The 21,033-nt window shown below is 38.1% G+C and overlaps 1 long non-coding RNA gene across 1 annotated transcript in view; it reads left to right on the top strand.

Moving 5' to 3' along the window:
* Positions 1–21,033, top strand: part of LOC134478546 (uncharacterized) — a 364,684-nt gene that overhangs the window by 67,591 nt on the left and 276,060 nt on the right. The window contains exon 2 of the long non-coding RNA XR_010051254.1: positions 2,321–2,402. This is a non-coding gene — a long non-coding RNA (uncharacterized LOC134478546). The remainder of the gene's footprint in view (positions 1–2,320; positions 2,403–21,033) is intronic.

Below are 21,033 nucleotides of genomic sequence, written 5' to 3'. Positions count from 1 at the left end.
CATTCATCAGTGAGCTGAGCTGAACTGTTAAGCCAAGTGGCAGGGCCACATGCAAAGTGACTTGTGTTTGACTTTGGAGAGCTAGCTGGAAAGTGCTTGTGTGGCCCCTTGTGCCTCTCTGTGTCCCCAATGTAAAGTAAGAGAGTGGAGGTAAGAGCAGCCGAACCCTTTCTATCTATCACAGGGAGAGATCAAACCAAGCTGAGGCTCCATTTGACTTAGTGATGTAATCACATATTCTAGCTATTTCTCAGGCAATTTGTCCTTAGGAATTGATCAGCCACTTGAGAGAGAATTTTCAATTACATGTGTATTGTTCTAAATTCACTCAAAGGGAATCAACATCGCTGTCCAAAGTGGCATGTTGATTTTGCCCAGAGCAGACATTTCTATTTAGTGTCCCATTTGGACAAGAGCTGTTAATGCTGACATCGGGTATTTAGGCTTTTAACTCTAACTTAAAGCTATTTCCAACGCGGATATTTCCTGACACTCAGGTCACTCTTCTGTGCTGCATTCATCAGTGCAGCTCACAGCTTAGTTCCTCTTTTGCCTCAGTGACAGCCATAGTCACTCACTAAGTGGAACAGTGCCTCTGGTGGAATATAGAGCCAGATCACGTTTGTTTTTTTTTTTTTTTTTTTTTTTTTTTTAAGACAGAAAGTTTGAAAGGTGACAAAAATTTACTGCAGTAAAAAACAAAAAGCATCAAGTCAGGTTTGGAGGATGGCGATGTGGACCAGTTCTGTGAGATTTATATGGTCTTTAGGTGTTGACTGAATGCCCTAAATATCTTATTAGGGTCCTTACTGGCATTTAATCTGGGATCAGAAAGGGATGGGCTTTTGTGATATATGCAAACATCTGACTTCCTACAGCTGACTGTGAAGAATCTATGCTTCAAAGATAACCTGTCACTTACAAGTAAAGACAGTGGCTATGGTCTGGCCTCTGGCCTAGCTGATGTGTACAGGATGTGTGGGGCGAATAAAGAACTTTGAGAACATTTCAAATTAATTGCTAGTACCAGCTTGTAAATTACCACTGTAAATACATAACTTAATGACCTGCAACAGACTGACCCTTAGTTGTGGGTAATCACAAAAAGTTTCACAGGTTGACCCTGTAATGTTCCAAAGTAGGATATTTGTTAATTTCATATGTCATGTATCACTGGTGTCATTTAAGGCTACTCTAAGTTAGAAACAAGGACCTGTCTGTTTAGAGGGCCAAAGGCTGCTCCCACAAGACTGGTAAGCTGGCATCACAAGGTTTCCCCAAGCCAGCATCCATCAGGGGTCCCTCTCCGTGCTTGTGCCTTCTGCCTCCATGTTGAGAAGTGTCTTCACAGACTGCTGGTGGAATGGAAGAGGAAGACTGCTTTGGTTGAGTTCTTCTGGAACTGGTGTGTCACCAAGTCTTCCACATATGGTTGTTGGTACAGTGGTACAAAAGGTGTTCCCTAGAAGAAATGTTCATCTGGAACCTCAAAATGCAAGCTTAGGAGGAATAAATGTGTTTGAACATGTACCTAAGATAAAGATCTTAAAATGAGATCATCCTCCATTAGGGTAGCTCTAAATCTAGAGACAGATGTTCTGAAAAAAGGTAGAAAGAGAAAAGACAAAGAGACATATAGTGCAGAAATCCAGGTAAAGATGAAGGCAGATGAAGCTGAGTGTGGTGGCCCACTCTTGTAATCCCAGAACTCGGGAGGCTGAGACAGGAGGATCATTGTGAGCTCGAGACCAGCCTGGGCTACAAGTGAGCTCAAGGCCAGCCTGAACCACATAGTGAGACCCTGTCTCAAAAAACAAAACAAAAACAACGATGAAAGCAGAGAGTGGAGTGGTGTTACCCTCCTTCTGTTGAAGAGGAATGATATATCAAGTCTCTGACTTTGGAGGTAGAATTAGAGTTGATGGACGAATTGTACATTATGAGAGATATATGAGAGATCTTGATTCCCAGGGACAGTGGAGACCACTGGATAGAACTCACTGGTACAGTGGAGACTCCTCACTGTTCTCCTGATCTCCTGAATGACCTGATAGGTGTTTTGATACTTCTAGACCCCATTGCTCCCTTAACCAGGCCACTTGTCAGTGTGGTTTATGCAGCTGATCACTTTGAGAGATGAGGTAATGACTTGACTCTACTTGTTTATTATGTGCTATAAAAACTGTGGCTTCCCAATTTCAGAGTCTCTGGTTGTGATTCAGCATCTAGTAACGCTTCTGCGTTACCTGTGGGACTTGCTGTTGTGTTATGAGCAGTGATGTCTGCTGTCTCTGATCTAGTCATCTTTTCTTTCTGATAGAATCGATGAAGCAGCAAGAAGCTAGATTACCAGATGCTAAGAAGTTTGATATCAAATCCCAAAATGACACTGTCACTGACAGGTGAGTGAAGTCACAGGAATACTCCCTGCCTGCAACTGTGCCCACGATGATAGACAGATCAAATTTATGTAGGGTCTGCATGCACTAAGGATTTTTCTACCTGTGTTCACTTAACACTCATGGCAATCTCAAGAGTCAAGGGTTTCATTATTTTAATGATATGGAAAGTAGGGCATGCAGGGCTACACAATTCATTCAAGGCTATAGAGCAGGACAGAGGCAGAACTGTGCCAGGAGGCCAGAAAAATGGCTTAGAAGTCCATGCTCTTTGTCAGATAGGCCAGGATCATAGGAAATGAAGTGGTTGATGCTTTTACTTCCTCCTCATTGCTCTTTGTTTATGGGTTTTAAGGATGAGAGAAAAGTAGATGAGAGGGAGCAAATGAAGCCCAAGTGCTACAGCACTCTTTAAGGGCTGCAGAGAAGAGGAACATAGGTTTTTGTCCCCAGACTCCAGCCTTCACCCATGACCTGGGGTCCCAAGCTCTGGGGCTGAGGATGTGAGTACATCAGTAATAAAGACAAGCAGCCCGTGCTGAGCTCTTGTATGGCCTGTGGCAAAAGGGATACTTTCCTACGTACAGTCCGGCCTCTTTTACAGTGGACCCCACAGCCATGGATTCAGGTGATTGTGGAGCCTGAAAAACAACAACAACAACCTTTTTCAACTTACCTGGACATGTTCGGACGTTTTTCTTGTTATTAGTCCCTTAAAAATATAGTATTACAACTGTTTACATTGTCTTTACTTTGTTTTGTGTTTACATTGTGTTAGGTATTATGATTACTCTAGAGATGACAATGCACATGGGAGGATGTGCACAGGTTATTTACAAACCCGGTGTCATTTTATGTAAGGGATTTCAGTGTCTGCAGATTTGGGTACCTGTGGGGCTCCTGGAACTGGTTCCTCACAGATCCTAAGGAATTACTGTTTATTGTTATGCATTTCTCACTGGTTATTTCTTTTTCCAGAACATTGAAGTAGGCAAACAAATATTAAAAATTGAAAAGTAGAAGTATAAAAGCTTGCAACATTATTTGAAATTAAAATATCCTTTTACTCAAATCAGAATTTGTTGTAACTCTACCTTCTTGACTTTAAAGGAAACAAAGTCATCAATATTTTCAAAACTGACTTCATTCCTTCTTTACTTGTTTTCAATGGAGCCTTGTGAATTAAACTAAATGAAAGTAACTTTGAAATTATGCTCATGAACTTAAAGCATTAGCAAAAGACATGAATATTCCTCATGAATTTGAAAATGAATGAAAAGGAAAGGTAAAGAGATTGGAAATGTATGAATCACCAGAGGAGAGTATAAATTATTATGGGGAAAGTGGGTATCAAATCGAAATTTAGAAAGTTATAAATCCCTTAATTTAACATTTGAAATGGAGAAATGCAAAATTAAACAAACTATCTTCAGATTTTGAATTTTTAACCAAACAGTATTATTCTGCATGAATACATCTGATTTTCAAAAAGCTGCCACTGACTCAGCTCTGAAACACTCTGATGATTTAAGCTCTGGACAGATTTTATCTGAAATATTTCAAGCAGTTTGCAATGTCAGTAACCTATAATATAAAATCAGCATCATGTTTTCATCTTCTAAAAGTTATTCATGAGCTTTGATTAATGAAATTTTATTCCAATTTGGAATGGTCTTGAGAATTTTTTAACCAGTATGTATCGCAATAGTATTCTGTAGAATAAATTTCAGGAAATTAAAACATGTAAGATTGTTATCTGGTCTGTGGAAACTGTTAAACATGGCAATTCACTCACTCAAAATAAGAAAATAAGTAAATTTACAAAATCTTATTGAGGAGCTCGCTTTCATAAAAGTCAGAAGGTAGAATGACAATAAATGTTAGTTTTTTTAGTATAAGTAAGATATTTAAACTTAGGCCAGGGGTTTTAAACTTTAGCTCAGTAGCAAAAGTGCCTGTTTGGCAAGCATGAGGTCATGAGTTCGAACCCTGGGGAAAAAAAAAAGATATTTAAACTTAAACTAGTGTTATGAGTTTTAATACATTATTTGTAAAATGCTTAACTTGGGAAAAATCAACTATTAAAAATGTCTATGGAAGCATGCATATAGGGGTGCAGCTCTTCTGTTACAGGTACAAATTTGGCTCAGCATAGCACTGCTGGATACTGGCTTCACTGAAAATTCTGTTACTCTGTTTTCTTTCCAGTTTTTTTTGCATTATCTTTATTTCAGAAATACTCTGTTTTTCAACAATAAAAAAAGGTTGGTGATTTTTGTAGTCAGGGTTTGCAAGGAAAATAATTTAATGCAGGACACATAATTCATAAAATTATTTTATGATAGTCAATCAAAGAGTCAAATACAAAAGAAAGAGTGCAGGAAATCTGTCCACACACTACGACCCCAATGAATCCAGTTGAGGACCTGGATCCCATGACAATGTCCTTCATGAGTCCATTTGAAGACCTAGAGCCCGTAACAATGCCCCGCATGAGTCCATTTGGAAGCTTAGAGCCCACAACAATGTCTCATGCCAATATTTTTCATGGATTTGTGCTGGGAAGCTCAAAGGTCAGCACTGAAAGCTAGAAAGTGTGTGTCAGAGGGATGAAGGATCTGTGCCAGGTTTAGGGATCTGCACTGGAATTGGGAAGCGATGCTCAAAGTAAGGACTAGAGCCCCTGAAAAGTACCACAACCATCTTCTGCAACAACAAGGTCCCAAGCTCCTCTGATGATGAGAAAAGCAGAGTTCATGTCAGGAACCATTATGACAGGCTTCTTCTGGAGATTGACCAGCACACCATCTTCCTCTCCTGAGCAAGGAAGCAATGCTCAAAGTGAGGACCAGAGTGTCCCCACAGTGAACTGCAACTATTCTCAGTCACAAAGACCCTCAACTCTTCTGACTATGAGAACAGGCAAGTTTATATCAGGAAAGAAGCTTGACAGGCTCCTCCAGGACAGCCAATGGCAACAGGAGAACCAACAACACCCAAAAGAACCAACAACAGTAACTTTTTTCTCTCTAGTTCTTTTTACGTTGGCAACAATCCTCAGGTGGGCTCTTCACATCTGATTCAGTTCAGCTGGTATAACAAGTTACCAGTTAACAACCCACCACAGTGTGTGGTTTAGTGTGAAGGCACTAGATTCAATCCTCAGTACTGTAAAAAATACTTCTTTTTAAAAAATTTTATTTAAAGAAAGACTAAAAACAGAAAATGGGTAGAAATAATACATACTTTCAAAGAAAAAATAAACAGTAAGATCACTAGTTGATGTTTACATATTGTCTTCTTACAAATAGTTGTTCAAGATACGAAAGTGGATAGAAGTCCTTTGTCTGAGGGACAGTTCACTAAGATTTTTTCCCAGTTTGTGGGTTTTCTTTTCACTATGCTGGAGATTTCTTTTGACATGCTAAAACATATAAAGGATTAAAAAAATCAGACCCCTCGAATTTAAAGATCCAATAAAAAAATGGGCATCTGAGATGAATACACAATTCTTAGATGAAGACATACAAGTGCCAAATAAATACATGAAAAACTGTTCATCATCATTACTCATTAGAGAAATGCAAATTAAAACCTGTCTTAGTTACTTCTTACTTGTTTCTGAGACAAAATACCTGAAGCCCAAGCTGGGAAAGAAAAGATTTATTTCTTACAATTTTTGGAGGTTTCAGTCCACACTCATTTGGCTCCAAGGTAGGCGGGTATGGCTGGGCCACAGTTCATGGAACCAGCAAAGAGCAAGACACACCTTTTTCCTGCCTCTACATCACATTCTGGGTCCACCCCTAGGTGGGTGTAGCACTGACACCATCAATCCAAGCACTAGACAATGAACCAATTACAAATGCACAATGCAGACTCATGAGGCCTGGGGGCCACCGACGTAAACCATGACATTCCACCCCGGAAGCACCCAGGACTCATGTACATCCTTTATGCAAAACACATTTAGTCCAACTCCAAGAGTCGCCAAACTCCTAACAGTTTCAGCATTGCTGAGAAGTCCAAGTTCCAAGTGTCCTCCAAGATCTATGGCAAACTCTTAACTGTAACCCCCTGTACAAATGAAACAAGTTTAAACATTTCTGAAATGCAAAGGCACAAGACAAAACATTACCATTCCAAAAGTTACAAACAGGGGAATAGAAAGCATTCGAAACAAAGCAATTCCAACATCCAGCAGGGCAAACATTAAGTCCTAGAGTTTCATGCTCAGCATCTGAAACAATCTGGTTGCAAGCTCCAAAAGGCTTGGGTGACTCCACCCCCATGGCACTTCCAGGGATATCAGCTCCTGCAGCTTTTCTCTTAAATCCTCTCTGCTTGCTTTATGCAGCTTTCCTTGGATCATCCACGTTCCTGGCTTTTCCAAACTTCTGGGGTCTCCACTGCACCTTTGGCTTTACCTTTGCATCTTCACAAATTGCCCTCTCAGAGGCATACTGCTTGGCCTCCCAGGCCCTTTGCAATCGAGGTGGAAGCCGTCTTACCCTCAGAATTTGTGCATTTTCCTTGCACCTAAAATCAGCTCCTTGTGGATGCCGCCACGGTCTGCTGCCAGCTGAAGCAGTAGCCAGGCTTTTCTCTCTCTTGGCTGTAGGGGCCAGTTGCCTGGATCACAGGGCTCTGTTTACCTGATTGTGAGGAAAAGCTTCTCTATGTTGCTGCCATTCTGGAGCCTCATGTGGCCTCAGTTGCCATTCTGGAGCATGGTGCTCTGTAGCTTTCTCCTCTGAGCAAACTGTTCCACCTTTGCAGAGAGGCTGCAAAGGGTGGGGACCTGCTTACTGGGATGTCCCAGGGCCATCTTTCTTATCTCTCTGTTTCTCCTCAGCAATCAAAATTTCAACTCTGGCTTTACAATCCACAGCCTTCCTGGCATTTTCCTTCTGGCCAAACTCACAGTATTGCAAATTATCCTGCTGGGCTCTTTGCTCTTGATTTGCCATGTAAAGCTGGCTAAAAGTCCCCAGCAATAGCCATGCCACAGCCTCAATGTTTGATTGCTTTTTAATTTCTTTTTCAAGATTAAGCAGTCCATTGCCCTTTGTCTCAGTCTCTGGGCATGAGCAAAATGCAGACAAACTTTCTGCCAACCCATAACACACATCATGGGGAGACCAACAACCAATGCAGTCCTTCTTCCCAGGGGAAACCTCCCAAGCCTGGTCTTTATTATCAGGCTTTCTATCAGCCTTCTGATCTGAGCTCTGACCAGAATCTCCTCTACAGAACAGCCTAAGCTGCTCCAGCTCTATGCATCCAGGTGACATGTCCAAACCTTTCCAAACTCTGCCCACAAGCCATTTCCAAAGCCTCTCGAAAAACATGTTCAGGTATAGTCACAGCAAACAACCCCACTCCTTGGTATCAAATTCTGTCTTAGTTACTTTTTACTCATTGCTGAGACAAAATACCTGAAGCCCAAGTTGGGAAAGAAAAGATTTATTTCTTACAGTTTTTGAAGATTTCAGTCCACACTCAGTGGGCTCCAAGGCAGGTGGGTATGGCTGGGCCACAGTTCATAGAAGCTGCAAACAGCAAGTAGGAACCAGCAAAGAGCAAGACACATCTTCTTCCTGCCACTACATCACATCCTGGGTCCACCCCTAGGTAGATGTAGCACTGACACCATCAATCCAAGCACTAGACAATGAACCAATTACAAATGCACAATGCAAACTCAGGAGGCCTGGGGGCCACTGATATAAACCATGACAAAACCACACTGAGATTCCATCTCACTCCTGAAAGAATGGCCAGGATCAAGAAAACCACCAACAACAAATGCTGGAGAGGCTGTGGGGAAAAAGGAGTTCTCCTGCACTGCTGTTGGGAGTGTAGACTGGTGCAACCATTGTGGAGGTCAGTCTGGATATTTCTCAAAAAGGTGGCATTGGAAGTCCCATTTGTTCCAGCTATTCTACTTCTAGGCATATTCCCAGAAGAACTGAAAGCATCATAGCATGTTTATAGCAGCACAATTTGTAATATCCAGATCTTGGAAACAACCTAAGTGTCCATCAACTGAGGAATGGATAAAACGTTGTGGTAATTTTATACAATGGAGTACTATTCAGCTATAAAGAAGGATCACATTGAGATATTTATAAATAAATGGGCATAGCTTGAGACCATACTATAAGTGAAATAAATCAAACTCACATGTATGAATACCAAATAGTTTCCCTAGTGTAAGAAATGATATAAATACATAAAAGTATGTGGTAATCATGATTCCCCATTATATGGCTTTGAAGCCTCATGAAGTTTTCACTTATTAATTGGAATGGTTTTATTCTGCTTTATTTTATTGTCTGTGATGGTATGAACAGCTATTTTAAAGAAAATGAGACATCATAATAGCTAGTGCTGATTTAATATCATCTTGTTTTGAAGTCCTATCAAACTGTTGTTCTTCTGTCTCCATTGGTTTTATCATGTTGTATCTTATTGGATTTTATTATATGTGATAGTATACTATATAACAAAACTTGTTATAGGCAAGAGATAATATAGAAACCATTGTTCATTTTCTGTTAGCTGGTTCTAAATACCCTGTAATACTTTCATCCTCTTGAATGGTTTCACACTGTCTTGAAATGTTTGATGCTATAGTATATGAAGTTATACTCAAATATTTTAAGGGAAGAGACACTATGGTAACTACCTTTTTTTTTTTTTTTTTTTTACTGGTACCAGGGATTGAACTCATGACCATGCACTTGCAAGGCAGGCACCTATGCCGCTGAGCTAAATCCCCAGCCCCTATGGTAACTACTATTAAGTCGGGTGGTGAAACACTGTGTTGCTTAAATTGTTCTGTTCTGACCTGTATTGTTACATTGTTATGTCCTCTTTTATCTCAATCTCTCCCTTTTAAAATTTTTATTTATTTTTTATTATTTTTTTAATTAAGGGAAAAAATTAAAAAAATTAGCAGGATATGTTATAGTAACCTTTTTGCTTTTCTATTAACTTAATTTATAACCCTGTATTGCTTTCACCATCTTGTTTTGACTAATTTTACCCTTTTCTGTTTTGTTTGATAATATCAATTTTGAGGGTATAGGCAACTGCTTTGAAGGCATTAAGATTCACTATGATGCCCATTCTGGTTTGACTATTATCTTCTTTTGAAATCCTGTAATGTCTTCAATGTTTAGGCTTTATTGTTTTTTTCTGTACTGTTTAGTTCAATTTTATTATATCCGATGATATAGGCAATGCTTTTTAAGGTAGCAAGAGGCATTATGGTAACCATTGTTGATTACTTTGTATTCTGTTTTTACATCATGTACTATGTCTATCCTTTGTTTTGACTGACTCTGCTTTGTTTTGTCACATTTGGTTTTATTCTCTTCCAAAAAAAGTAATAAGAACTGTGGGAGTAATAAAACTCCAAATATGTAAGGGAGGGTATTTATTGTAAAAAAGAAGGGAAAAGGAAGTGTTATAAAGGATACAATTGCAAGTGTGTTTAGGTGTGTAAGATAGATGACCATATTATGAAGGTTTTGTTGGATCATTGAACACAACTGTTTGAAGTCTCACTGTTTGAATGTCCACTATGTATGTTTTAATTTTTATAACTCGAACAACTATTTCTAAGACGACAATATGTAATCCATTAGCTAGTGATTTCTTACTATTTATGTTTTTTGAAATTCTGTATCACTTGTACCTTTTTACTGTTTTGTTTTTTTCTTTAAATAAAATTTTAAAAAAGATACAAAAGTGGAACATACAAGTGGGAATTCAAACAGCAAGACTGCAAACAGTTCTGTTCAATTGTCCAACAAAAACTTAGTTATATGGTTATCAGTCCTATACACTTAAACATACATACAGTTATTCATATCTTCATTTATGTTGAGATTAAACAAACCAAAGCAGACTAAAATCACTCTGGACAAAGAATAATAGTATTGCTGGATTTCACATCTTGACACTCTAGGATCAGCACTGGGTACTGTAGTGTCTCTTTTTCTTCAAAGTATTTGTTCATTTCATCATGCATTATAAGATCAGTTCTTGTAAACTGTTTATAGGTTCTAGGATGAATCTTAACATGTGTTTCTATCCTTTCTATATTAGAGGGAGAAACAAAACAAAGCAGGACAAAACAAAACATATTCCTATAAACACATGAAATGAAAAAGACATATAAAACTGCTATACAAGGAGTTCTACCATGGTTACTATGTTGTCTCTACTTATCTTCAATAGAATTGGCTATATCATCAGATATAGTATAATTGAATATATCAGTACATAACAGTTTTAATAAAAACACAACTCTGTAGATAGTGTAAAATTTCAAAAACAAGTAGTTTTTGAATCTTGTCATTTTCAGTGTAGTAGCCTATGTTCTCAGACTTGATATTATCAATCATAACGGTTTTGAATAAAGTCTGTTGATACCAAACAGCAATCAAACCAACCAGATTTAACTAAGATCAGTCATGATAAAACAGTGTAAGTTGTACAGGGCTCTAGATTAAGTTAATAGGAAATTAAAGACGATTACTGTGCTATATCCTGATGTTTCTGGGATAGCTGTCTGTGCCCTCAGATCTAGTGCATATAGACAAACTGGGATAGAATAAGTTCTATCTAAGCAGAGTGGTGTGAGTAAATGGGTTTTAATTGCTGATACAGTACTAACAATATCTTCTGTGTCTTTTTAAAGAGTATTCCTCCCCTTTCACTCCCCCAGAGTGTATTGTGCATTTTTAGGTCTAACATCCTTGGTTTTAAATTGGGGGAGGGTGACCTGCTATTTACCTAAGTGGTTCCAAACCCCCTCTGTCCTGGACTTGACCTCTAGTTGTATTCCTTTACCTATTAAAGCCTGTCTTTCCAACCTATCCACAAATACTGGTCCAGCTGTGCTTATTACTCTCTGGTTCCTGGTCACATAGAGCATTGTTTTCTCATATTTGATTTTTGGTCCATATACCCTTTTTCAGGTTAATTATATTTCCTATAAAAAGCATCTTTGTGGACCCTACCTCCTGATCTACTCTGCCTGTGATTTTCTTTTTTTTTTTTTTTTTTAGTTTAGGGTATCAAAGCCATCTATTAGAGATTATAGCCAATCTTCTCTACCTCATTTCTGCTGTGCTCTTTTTCTGCCATTATTTGTCTGTTTGTCTTCTTCATTTCACTTTCTGATCCATTCATTGAGGCCTCTCTGCCACTGTTTCTGGAATCCTGGTACTTTTCTTTCTTTTTAGAATGTCCTGCAGTATTCTCTGTAGAGTTGGATTGGTGGTCATGTATTCCCCCCTTTCCTCTTTGTCTTGGAAGCATCTTTTTTCTCCATTAATTTCTAGAGACAGTTTTTCAGGGTACATCAATCTGGGTGGGAGGTTATTTTCTTTCAGGTCTTGGAATACTTCGCTCCAAGCTCTTCTTGATTTGATGGTCTGTGTCGAGAAGTCTGCTGTAATTCTGCTGGGTTTTCCTTTATAAGTAATTTGTTTCTTTTCTCTGACAGCTTTTAATATTCTGTCCTTCTATTGAATTTCTGGGATCTTGATTATTATATGCCTGGATGTAACTCTGTTTTGATTGTAGGTGGCTGGAGTTCTGTATGCCTCATATATCTGAATACCATTTCCTTTTCCTATGTTTGGGAATTTTTCCTTAATTATTTCTGTGAATAGCCTTTGTGTTTCTTTGTTTGTAGCCCAGATTCTTCATTCACATTCTTTATTCTCAAGTTGTAGATCCTCTTGTGGTCTTCTATCCTTTGTATTGTTACTGCTTGTTTCCTTGTTATTTTAAAGAAATTTTTCCTTTCATGATCCCACATTGAAACCTGTCCTCCAGTTTAGATAATCTATCCTTAGTTTCTTTCAAGCAGTTTTTCCAGCTTTCAATGGAGTTTTTAATTTCCTGGTAATCTCTTTGAACCTGATTCATGTATTCTATGTTTTCTTTATATTCTTCATTAAATGATTTTCCCTTTTTTGTGTTCCTCCATTCTTCGGTCTGTGTCTTCTTGAGAGGTGCTTAGAATTTATTTTATTAATCTATTTATATCTTGCTTTACTTGGTTAAATGTTTCATTTTTGAACTCATCTATGAGGTCCCTAAGATATCTCTTTATGTTCACTGGTGCCGTGTCTGATAATGCATGTTTGCCATCCTCAATCGCCTTTGTATTTAACTTTCTGGATCAATGTCCTCAGGGTTGGTGGCTGGGGACTTTTTCTTGTTACTTCCTCTTCTCAGGTTTTTTGTTTCTTCCATGCAGGCATATAGAGGAAGCTCCAGTTTCTTTCTTTGTTGGTTACAGTTCTTCTGAAGCATGTTGGCTAGGTGATCCTGCCCCCTCCAGTGTGCTATTGTGGTGCAAACAGGGGTGGTCTATGCTGGCTTCTCCCCTCTGGGTCAGTCAACCTGCTGAGGTCTTCACTGTGTTGGTGTGCACTGTGAGTATGGAATTGGTTTGGGACAACTTATTGGGTATTAGCCAGGGGTGTGACTCAGACCAAGCACACTCCATCAATCCCATCTGGGAAGGGAACAACTGACTGAAGCCTCTGCTGTTCCTTATTCTTGCTAGTCCTGCCCAGTTCCTAGATGTCATCCCATTGGAATGACATCCTTTTGCGTGGGAGGGTTTTATTCCTGGCACTCACCGTAGGTCGATGCAGGTTCCCCACCAACTTGATTCTTGGTTGGGCTTGCTGACCCCCTGACCTTGGTGTCACTGCGCTTCCAGTTAGTCGAAACGGTGGGAATTTGGGCAGCTTGGTAAATTGCGGCCACATCAGTTTGGGCACTGCAATGGGAGCACGAATCTTTAACTGTTCCAATAGTAGCACTGGGACTGTATGTTTGATTGGTTCTTCTCACTTAGTTTCTTCCTCAGTCAAGAGGATCCATCTCCCTCTGTTTGGGACTCCCCATGCTGTATTATTTTGGCATCTCAGTTGACTATCTTGGGGAGCCTCTGTAGTCTGCTGTTATCTATCCGCCATCTATACTGGAACCCTGTAAAAAATATTTCATGAAAATATCATTCATCTTGATGGCTGTGTTCTTTTGGTATCCCCCAGGTTAGCATCTCACTTACCTTACCTAAATGCAGTGGCCAACTGCATCTGAGGGCAGAAGAAGTGTGAGGTCCCCTGGCCTCTATTATCAGGCCACAGCCATTCCAACATGTTCTTTAATGTAGTTTCCCCAACATATTCTAGGAATCCAAGCTCCACAGGTAACAATGGGTCACAAGATAATCAGAATTCTAGGTATAACTGGAAACAGACCACTGGGATTTAATCAATTATGATATCAATTTTGAAATGTTTTAAACATTTGGGAAATCTGAAGTGATGAAGAAATTTAGAAATGGGATATCAACATGGGTTGAAGCCCTCTCTTGCCCATTCTGCAGTTGTTTTTCTTTCAACAGTTTTGATGATATTAAATAAGAGCTGGAAGTCCCAGTGGTCACACTGTAGGGTGTCTGATGACTTCTTTTCTTCTTTGAAGACTTTCTTGAGGAATGTTCCTTCTAAGACTCACAAACTACCATGTTGTTAGGCAGTGAAAACACAACTACTGTGCTCACTGATTTTCCTTTTGAGAATATGTGACTCCTAAGGGCAGGAGCAAGAAGAGATCAAATCAATGTCAATAAACTTCCTTGGTTTTCTCATTTTTTAAAAAAAATTGTTTAAGAGATTTATGAGACACTGTATTCCCAGACAAGGCAGGAGACTGGATAGTAGCCAAAATGTGGAAATTGGTAAACCCAGCATAAAATGGAAGAGCTTTCATAATTCCTCTAAGAGATTTTCACGCTCAGCACATGACACTGTGGCACTCTAGGAGAATTTATTATAGGATTTACTATAGGATGAGCTGATCTTTGCTGCATCAAGGAAGCATGTGCTTCTGTAGGGCCCTTTTCCTTATTCTTTGTGTAGAACTGTCCCATGCTAACTCCATGAAGCTAAGAAATAAATTGTTTAGCTTCTAATGAATAAAACTAAATTTCAAATATATAATATTTCATGGAAAACAGGACTATTTCAGGATCTTAGTTCAACAGGCTTCTTTCAAAAAAAAAATACTGCTCTATGTTAATAAATATGAGGAGCACAGTTTTCCTGAGTTTGTCTGGGAGAGTACAAATGCTGCATAAGCAGTTTTGCTCAAATTTAAGGGAGCTTGTGTTTAATATAGGATAAGTGTGATTGTTTGGATTCAAAATGTACCCACAAAGGTTCATGTGTTCAGACTTGGGGCTTCTGAAAAGTGACTAGATCATGAGATGCTAACCTCACTGATGAATTAATTCATGGACAAATTCATGTTTGAATGTGCTGTTAGGAAATGGGGCTTGGTTGGAGGAGGTGCGTTACTGAGACATAAATTGGAATTGAATATTTTTGCCCCCAGATCCTTCCCTTCTCTCTGGCTCTCTTGCTCACATTCTGTTGTTTGATTGTGATGCACAGAGCACCTTTCCTCCTCTGTGTTGTCTCTGTTGCCATAATGTTTCTATCTTATGGACTGAAATCTCTAAGACCACCAGCCAAAGTAAATCTTTTCTCTTTTATGTCTAATACAGTGTATATTTTGTCCCAGCAACAGAAAAGCTGACTAATGCAATGATACTTCTGTCTAATTTTATAGTATGGTCTTAGTTATTTTCTCATTGCTGAAATGAAATACTTGACACTTAACAAAGTAAAGAAGGAAAGGATTATTTCAGCTCACCGTTTACACAGGTTTCAGTCCATAGTCAGTTGGCTCCAAGGCAGAGTGGCCTCGCAGAAGGGCATCAAAAAGAAGAAACAGTCTCTAGCAGAGTGGGTTGCAAACATGAGCCTTTTGAACTTTTATCCCATTCACGCGACAAGCCTTTTGGATAGTATCACTCGTATCCTGGCTGGACCTTCTTATTTATTATCATCTAGAATATTGCTAAATCCATCAGCGGACTCATTTAGTTATCATGCACTTTCAATTCGTCCTCAAATACCCTAGATCCAGCAACTTCTGAAAAGTCCACCTATGAGCACATGAGGCTTTGGAGGACATCTAGATATAAGTCATAACAAGTATTCATTAAGTTTTATTGTACTTATTGGAAGATATTCTTATTTTCTGCAATCTAGGATATTGGCTAATAATTTTCTTTCTCATGTATGGTTTATTAACCGTTTTCTGTACAGGTAAGGATGGATTCTCAGGAATAAAAATACAGGCCTGATATATTCTAACCACACAAATAAAAATGAAGTTAAAAGGAAACTTAGGTGGACTGGGAGATACCTAGGAGAAGCCACTGTCAAAAATTCAGAAGTTTTGCTTGTTCATACATTTTAAAAACAACTTTCTGGGAATTTTTTTCCCTTAGCATAACATGCATAGTGATACAAATATGCAAGGTACAAATGAATCACACCAGAACGTTTAAGGTATGAGATATTAGGTTTAGCTATATTTCCTCATTAGATAGAAACAGCCTTTTATCTCAAGCTAGATTGTGAAATTCTTTCAAATATGATTCAGTCCACTGTCAACCTAGTGAACCTTGTTACTGTTATAATTTCAATGAGAGTCTGACCCTATTCTCATTGTCTGGTAGGAAACGTGGGAAATTGACCAAGGCGAATTCATGCTGTTGCCCTGGGTTCTTTACAAAAATGTGATTTCTCTTTTATAGTCATTTTTTTCCTTTTGAAAGAGAAAAGTAGAAAAACCACAACTAATAAGTGATTGTAGTTCAGTATATTTCATACTTGTTGCATTGAATATCCATCTCACATTTATCTTTTCTTATTTAGCTGATATTTATACAGTTCCTAGTAATTCACAAACCATATTCATATGTACTTCATTTGATTGATCCTCATGGTGAGCCTATCAGGCAGATACACAGTGACTTCTTTGACAGATACTCAAAGGCATAGTTTAAGTGCCCAAGATTATATAATTGGAGTGTTATTACAGAATATATATCTCCCTTCTCCAACTCCAATTCATACATGAAATCCCCAACCCACTATAGGGTGGTTTTCTATATTTGTAACGGGAAATAATTAAGGAAAATGAGGTCATAGTGTGGGGCCTAATCTGATAGCTTTAGTGCCCAAATTATAAGACTCTAGAAAGCTCTCTTGTTCTTTGTACACCATGTGAGAAACTGGCAAGAAGTTTCTCCCCGGCAGCTGACCATGCTGGCATTTTGACTTTGGACTTCCTAGCTTCTATAGCTTTTGGAAGTTAGTATCTGTTGTTTTAGTCACCAAATGGTGGACAGATGAATATAGATTTTGTCACTGAGATGTTGAGAGCTGCTTTAACAAAGTTATTTGTTGGCTCAAATCTGGGTACTGGGGAGAAGCTGGAAAATGTTTGAGATTCACAGAAAAAGTCAAGATCGCTGTGAAGGGTTTGTTGGTAGACATGTGGCGGTAAAAGCAATTCTGGAGCAGGAATTGTTTACCTGGGAAGAAAAAAAGAGAATTGGAGAAAAAACTTTGGTCATCTTAGAGAACACGTGTATTACTCTGGAATATGGTAGAAATATGATCTCAGAGCAAAATGTGCAATAGCTTATCGATAACTAGAGGAGGAATGATTATTCAACTTGCCTGAACTATGTTCTAGTGCTTTGTGGAAGGTAGAATTTGGGAATAGTGAAAGTGAGTATTTAGTTGAGGAGAACTCTTAAAGTGTTGGGGGAATGATTTGGTTTCTCCTTTCATCTGTGGTAAAATGCAGAAGGACAGAGGTAAATTAAATAAGAACTTGAAGATTTTGAAAATTGTCAATTTATCCATATTGTAAAACATAAGAAAATGTGTTCTTAAGAAAATAGTAAGGGTGTGGTTGAATAATTGTTTTATAAGGAGATTAGCTATCTCAGCAGAGGCCAGGAGTAGAGATGGAATTACACCAGCAAAACACTGCTATTTGGACTAAAGGGCATTGAGGAGGGGAACACAACAAAGGAAAGCTATCAGATTTTTGAGACTCTACAGGAGGGTACTCAGCTGCAAACATGCTTTATCTTTCAAGAAAGGAAAGTGTGATCCCAAGCACTAGTCAGGGTTCAGGAGGGCTGCCTCTTTGGTTTCAAAAGTAAACTGCTTTCATTATAATAGCCAAGCTTAGAGGTCTTGCTATCACTTCAGTGGGGCTGGGAGTAGGAGCGTTCAGCCCAAGAGAATGATTCTTGAACTTTAAAATATATTAGAATTTGTCTTGCTAGTTTTGGAACTTGCTTGGGATTTAGCACCCCTTCCTTCTTTCATATTTCTCTGTTTTGGAATGGGAGCTCATTTTTTTTCTGGCCTGTCCAACCATTATATTTTGGAAGGATTTATTCTTTCCAAAAGAAGGAATATTACCTTAAGATAACTCATATTGTGGGTCTCACCTGTATGTGACTTAAATGATATTTAGATTCTATGGAATTCAGGCTCCACAGAGTATCCCAAAATGTTTAAGACGTATGGCCTATTGACATAGAATAAATGCATTTTGCATATGAGAAGGACATTTATTTTGGGAGGCCAGGAGTGGAATGTTATGTATTGAATCCCCCCATTCGTGTGTTGAAACACCTACTCCAAATGTGACTATGTTTGGAGATTGGGACTTTAAATAAATAACTGAGATTAAATGAGGCCATAAAGGTAGGGTGCCAATCTGACAAAATTGCTATCGTTTTAAGACACCAGTGCTCTCTTTCTGCCACGATAAGGTGACAAAGTATAAGGTGGGAAGAAAGCCTTCAGCAGGCAAATCTACAGGGACCATAATATTGGGTTTTAAGACTCTAGAACTGTGAGAAATGCTGTCACAGTTCCTTAGGGCGAAATGTATTGTTAGGTGATCTTACTGTTATGTAAACATTCTAGTTTGTACTCACACACGCTAAAATGGCTGTATGGTTACTTATATATATGCTCTGTATAAAAGCCATGATGGAAATTATGGTGTGTATTTAAATAAAAAAATTTCTTGCAGTAAAAGACACATTGCCATTAATTCCTCGCAAAATACCTCTCCCTATTCTGGAAGTCCTTTTTTGTGAGTGTCTTTAGTTGTGTTGTTTTGGCTTCAATATTCTGAAGCAAGACAATTGTCTTCCATGGCCATTTTGACTTCAGGGAAGAGTCAAGCCACTTGGTACCAGATGCAGTGAATAAGGGGAAGGAGGACACACCAACAGGAATGCTTTTATGATCCTACCTTTCCATTGGATGGCATTCACGAGTAACACTCACCATATTTTTTTTTAATCACATTTCATAAAGATACTCATGAAAGGGGATTTCCAGAACTGTTCCAAGAAGTGGCAAGAATGATGGCATATGTGTATTGAAACAAGGTGGAGTATTTTGAGGGAGGTGTCTTTTATTGTTGTAAGTCTTTTTAATTTAAACATGTGCCATAGTTTTTCGATCACTCCTCCTATGTGGTTTGTCATTAACTGATATGCTACTATGTAGAACATGGTTGTAAATGTCTGTTCAAGCCAGCATATGGATTTTGTTACAGCAACTTGAACACATATGATGAAAGAGCTAATTAGCTAACTACTAGTTTAATGCATATCACAGTATATGATTCTGATTTAAGTAAATATAATGGTTGATACACTGTGTCAATTTGAGAAGTTTAGAAGTTTAACTAACCCACTCAAGAGAGGGCCAGGGTCTACATTTTATAAACATCCTTATCCTGTGCAAGAAGAATGCACAGAGATGGTGTGAGTGCTACATCAACCCTGGGGGAGGCAGCCTGCTTACAATATAAGGGAGGAAAAGAGGCTTTCTTCTTCTCCCTTCACTCTTGTTTCCTTTGCAGTCTTCTGCTGCCATGAACTGTTGCCCCTGTGCCATGCCACTTTGCTTTGGAGTCAGCTAATTACAGACTGGAACCTCCACAAACTTTGACCTAAATAAATCTTTTTTTTTTTTTTTTTTAACTTTGGGTGTTGGGTACTTTGTTCTACTAACAAGAGAAAAGTAACAAAGATGGTATATGTCTATGAAAACATAAACATATGACATGTACTTAACCTGCATTTTGTTGAATTAAAATGCACATATTTATATTTGAATGATTCCCAGTTAATTAAATATTTACCAAGTATGATGATTTAGGAGCATAATATATAATTATTAAGAGTCTTGACTCATTACATTTGAGTTTGGGCAATGATTTATCACTTGCTAAACGTATAGCCTTGATGAAACTGCTAATGTCTTTGTACCTCACCTGGATAATTAATGATGATGATGAGTAAATTATAGATATCTAATGTACAGTGACTATAGTTAGTATCGTACCGTATACTTGAAATTTTTAGTGGAGTAGATCTTAAATGTTCTCAGTATATTCATATACAAATATAGTGACTGTGAAAGGTAAAAGATATGCTAAATAGCTTGACTGTGGTAATTATTTCATGTGTATATATATCAGTTAATAACGTTATATACCTTAATTATATAATTATAATAAAAATACAATCACCGAATTCTTCTAAAAAGTAGCTAATCATCTTAGTCTACTTGGGCTGACATACCAAAATACCATAGGTAGATTTATAAAGAAAGAAAATTTATTTCTTAGAAATCTAAAGAGAAACTCAAGATTAAGACACCAACAGACCTGGTTCATGGTGAGAGTCAAATCTTTGTTCATAGATGACAACTTCTTGCTGTGTATTCAAATGATGAAAGGAGTGAGGGAGCTCTTTTGGGTCTATTTTATATGGGCACTAACACTAATAATTAGGACTCTGCCCTCGTGATCCAATAACTTCCTAAAGGTCTCACCTCCTGGTATCATCACATTGGGCATAGCTTTCAATACATAAATTTTGAGGGTACACAAATATTCAGAGCATAGCACTACTGTACAGGGTTACTGGGAACAAGCAATGCTGGCACAGTGGTGAGTGCATTCTAAGTAGACAGTACACATTAACTAGGAGCGCTTTTCACTCCTATGTACCACCTCCAGCATATCCATACTACATCTGTGATACTTACTTATCACAATAGAGAAAAGAAAAATGTGAAGTGTATTAAACATTTTTTTGGCTGAGCTTTATTCTTTTGTAGCTGATAAATATTTTTATTTATGAAGAAAGATTAAGGAGAGAGGGAATTGCAGCTGAAGAGATTGTGTGACTAGATGAAGAGGTCAGGAGAATTTGTGAGCAGTTGTTACCTGATTCCTACAAGGTAGCCGTTCTCCACCTGTCCAAGCCCTACTGCAACCTCCTGTGTTTTTTCTGAGTTTGAGTTGTTAATAATATGAGCTTTTGGATTAAAGAAAAAGAAATTTCTCTGCAGAAAAAAGATCTGATTTTAGCAGACTCAAAAATATAAATGCTCTACTGATTTTATTGTTTGGTATTAGTGTATTAGAGACTAACAGAATGGTTAAGTGAATCTTAACCAAAGATAAGAAGGAGGGCAATTTGCCTAGTTCTACTTAAATTAGATGTGGCTGACTACTCATATTTTAACTTCTTAGCCCTCAATGACTGAACCAACAGACATAGCTAGGCTAAATTTTTAAAAAGCATTTTTCCTTAAAATAAAAATATATAAAATAT

The sequence above is a fragment of the Cavia porcellus genome, unplaced genomic scaffold (assembly GCF_034190915.1).
Source record: "Cavia porcellus strain 051 isolate PalLab524CR breed Dunkin Hartley unplaced genomic scaffold, mCavPor4.1 scaffold_13, whole genome shotgun sequence".
NCBI lineage: Eukaryota > Metazoa > Chordata > Mammalia > Rodentia > Caviidae > Cavia > Cavia porcellus.
Note: the sequence above shows the minus strand (reverse complement) of the source record. Positions and strands in the feature narration are given on the sequence as shown.